Raw genomic sequence first — 4,521 nt, forward strand, 5'->3', positions numbered from 1 at the left:
AAAGTAACTGAATTAAATCCCAGATCTCAGCTAAATATAAGGGGATCACAGGCACCTAGTTTACATGTAGACATGAACACTGAGATTTCTGATTATTTAATCTGCATGCCACCAGGAACTGCCATTAATAAAAAAATAAAGATAAAAATCGTGATATTCCTAACAAGTGCTTACATTTTGACAAAGGTAATATGTTTTTCAAAATATAGGTTTGCCTTTTTTGGCAGATTTTTTGGGGTGTTCATTTTAAGATATGAACATGTCATGATTTCTTAGCTGGTCTTCAAAGAGAGATTATAGGGTTACCAATAACAGAACAATGTATTCCTAGAAGAAAAAAAGAGAATCCATGAGACTTATTTCAATCACAATACTGCACTGTTACGTCTTTCCCAAAATCCTAGCTTGTGTGGTATCTGAGGTGTATATCACATGAAATGAGAGTGTGAAAGATCATATTGCCTGGGCTTCTGGCAGTTATTGACCCTTTGAAATACGTAGCCAAATAAAACATTGAGATGCGTATTGTTGGTGTTACTATCAGAGAAATTTGAACCATCCTTCAGAGATTTGAACCATCACCCCTCATGGAGCAGGTTATAGCTGTGAAAATTAGAAGATGTCTTCTCTCTTACACAGCTACGCTGGATGACTGTCTCACAACTCAGCACAAGCTGTCTGTTTTCAAGGACTTTACAGGCTTCACAGTGAAAGCTTGTTTCAAATAAAGAGGTTGTAGAGTACCCATCCTTAGACATATTCAAAAGCCCTCTGGACGTGGTCCTGAGCAACCAACTCTAGATGGTCCTTATTAAGCAGGGGGATTGGACCAGATGATATCCAGAGGTCCTTTCCAACCTCAACCATTCTGAGATTCTGTTAAAAGGTAAGTAAAGAACAACAAAAATGTTCTGAACATACATACAAATAATTTTTTGGTGTGTAAAACATAACCTGGGAAAAAGTCTAAGAAATAAAGATGTTTGGCCTCACTGCCTGTATAGAGGTTTGTATCAGCTGAATGAAAAGAAGATAAATATCTTCCATGAAAATCTCTGAGATTGAAAACAAGCAGTTTGTTTCATATCATAGAAAAAGAGTGAGGCGAGGGATCAGAGTAGAAAGATGACACATGAAAAACTCCCAGCTAAGGAAAAGTGGAGGAAAATTTAGTGTGTGTAGCAGCAAGGTAAGGTTGCATAGGTTAAGATCTGAGAGAAAAGATACAAGATGACAAGAGCCCAAATGAGATCTACACTTCTGTGAATGGATAGAAAGAATAATTTTCAATAGTGTATTACCTATAATATATAGAGTAACGTGGGATGGCTAATGACACAACAATCTTTCCCAGTAACATGGAAATCTTGAAAATTATGAAAATGTGCAGCTTATCTCTAGTTACTCAAAAGGAGGTGAAGAGATGAGAACACACTGAGCAGGATGAGAATTGAAAATGGACAAGTCTGTATGCCACCTGCACATGGGTGGCAGCTGGGAAATAACACTATGCAAAGTTAAGCTGTAGAAGGGGAAACATGAGGTAAGTGGTGATGTGAGTCATTCTGACACACCATTAATTATGTTTCCAACCCTGGAATGAGATTGTGTCGGTTCTGTATGTTTGTCAAGGTGGAAAGTGCTAGCACAAGTCTGCCTGTGTGTTAGAGAGGCTTCAAAAGGGAATTAGGTGAGGCTGAAGTGATTCCTTATGGCTGAGTTACATTTCATCTTCTCCTAGTAAGACAAAAAGTATTGGACAAATGATCACCAAAGTGTGATGTAAAGCTTGGTATCCACCTCACATTTAGCCATCTGAAAATGAAGGAGCAGGTTCCCTTCTAGAGAGAAGCTGGTACTTCCAGGAAAAAGGTTTGCATCACCTCTTTTGGACATTGTACTGGGACAGGGTGCACCACCATCTTACTATGTTGGTCTTTATCAGTTGTCATAAAGGGGACCCACACAACTTTCATACACCTGGGCATTGATTTTAAATTCCCACACATCATCAGTTAGCCATTTAAGCTAGGAAACTCTTTACCATTGGGTAGCTGAGATACCCACATAGGGCTGGCAGATATGACAGAGGAACAGCACAAGGAGATCCCAAATTTCTGGTATAGCTGCCAGAGGTCAGCCAAGTCACTGCAATGCATAAAACAGTGCCAAATACTTACGTTTAGGCAGAAGAATTGCACCATGTACTGGCCTGCTGACTGACCCCTCCAGAGTTCAGACTGTTCTGTCTAAATTCATTGGGCAATATGAAGTTTCCATGCAGGGTGTTCCTGATATAAACCTGCTAATCCACTAGCATTTTTCTATCCCCAAGTCCACTTAAACTGGGATTACCTCACAGTGACTGATGTAGAGGGGTTCTTTGTTTGATTTACAATAATATTGCAATGATAATTGTTTTTAATCTTTTCCTTCATTCTTAACCTACATAATTATTTAATTCTTAGAGATCACAAGTGTGGGAAGCAGTACTAAATCATCAAGTCTTGGACAAGCTTCATGTCCTTTAACACATACACAACTGTAAAGAAGCATGAGGCACATCAGAAAGTTTTCAAAGCAGAATCAAAGACAGTGTTAGAAATCTTTTGGTTTTCTCCCTTTCACCTCTGTAAACTGGATATACAAATGCTCTTGGGTAAGACTTCCCCGTCTGCTACTGATGGGAAACATATGTGCAGAAAATACACTGGAGAAAGAGTTCAAGAACATGTTATTCTAAGAGAAACATTATTTATGCAATCCTGCCAAAGACATCAAGACTTTAGGTAATTGGCAGTGTATGTGATCTCTGGGCAATTCAGTACCCACCACTGTGCAAACAAAAGTTCCTATAAGTATAAAAGGTCTTTAGCATTCAGGACTCTGCGTTATGTGTTAGTCTCCATTTCTTTCATAGATTTTATGGTTAGAACCACTCTGAGCATTTATCTTGGAAAAGTCAATGCAAATGAATGTTTAGATAATCAACAGCTGGGCCTCAACGGCATTGTGAGACCCTGAGTTCCCACCTCTCAAGTGCCCTGATTCCTGTCCTTACCATGAGTGAAACCCATAACACTGGAATTGCTGGAGAGTTTTGGAGTATTATTGAGCACATGGAAGGACAGGAGTGTGAGCCTTGAACCCCAGACATTCCTCACCCACTCTCCAGACCATGTGGGCATAGTGCAGTCAGACAGAGAAGTAATTTCACCAGCTGATTGTTCTGCAAGTCTGATTTGTAACTATAGCTTTTGGTACAAAGATTCATAAAGAGAATATTGGAAATTTCTGTGTGAGTCAAAATGTTTCTTTTTGTGTTGGTAATCCTGAAGACACCAAAGAGTCCAGGTGTCCATGAGCTGCTGGCCACCTTGCAGAGTATGAAGGGATGATATGGAGTTTTCTGGATTTTCCCAATAATGCTGCAGATTGCACAGGAATGCAAAAGAGTTAAGAGATAAAGGGAGACTATGGAACATACAGATATGAACCTGAGAGTTGGAAAAACTAAAGTACAACTTCAAAACTTGAAACAATATATAAAATATTTGAAAAGAACATTCTGCAAGAACTTGCAGGAAAAGTTACAGACAGAGATACAAAGGAGACAACTGTGAAACTGTTTAGTTTAAATTCAATAGACATCAGACAGAACTAAAAAGGCTTCCAGAACTGGGTAAGAAAGACAGATTATCCTTGTACTAAAATAATAAAGATTATACATTTAAAAATGGAAAGACTAGACAGAATGTTTCTCAATGAGCCAACAGTAGTACAGTTATCAATTCCCCTGTTAAGAAATAAAGGACCTTTCATCAAGCATAAACAAGATCATGTGGTCAGCAGGAGAGACCCTCTTGGAAGTGATTTATCATGTCAACCAATGACTTTATGTAATCCAGTTTTCCAGAGATCTTTTAAGTTCTCAGGGTTTCACGAAAGCACCTAATAGAGAAAAAGCTACAGATAATCTTGGTTCAATGCTATCTAAGGTTTAGGAACCACCTCATAACAATATGATACCTTTTTGAGTTCAGTTTTCTGGTATCACAATGAAGGTAGGTTAGTAAGTAACTAATAGGACAGAAATGACTAAATATTTGCAGTTCAATCAAATGTAGTTTAATAAAGTCAAAGGGAGGGTAAAATGTCTGGGAGACAAAACTACTATGTGTGGGAGGGAAGAAATTTAATGGACAAGTGGCAAATGAAGCATCCATAACTGTGCCAACATGAGCTATGAAAAAAAAAAAAAAAAAGACCAGTGCAACTTTTGGATGTATGTGAGAACATTCAGTAGAAGACAGGAAGTGGCATTGTCTCTATAAACTACACCACTTAAAACATTTGTTAAATGATGCATCCAGCTCTGGAGTACATGTGTCAGAAGAGACATTTAAACAATGGAGAGAGTTCAGAGGAGAACTGCAAATACAGTCCAGGGCAAGAAAATATATCTTTCACTATGAAGCTGATGAAGCTTAATATTTTCAGCTTGTTGCAAGGAAAGGTAAG

Source organism: Tyto alba, unplaced genomic scaffold (genome assembly GCF_018691265.1).
Source record: "Tyto alba isolate M040663 unplaced genomic scaffold, T.alba_DEE_v4.0 Super-Scaffold_38, whole genome shotgun sequence".
Classification (NCBI taxonomy): Eukaryota; Metazoa; Chordata; class Aves; order Strigiformes; family Tytonidae; genus Tyto; species Tyto alba.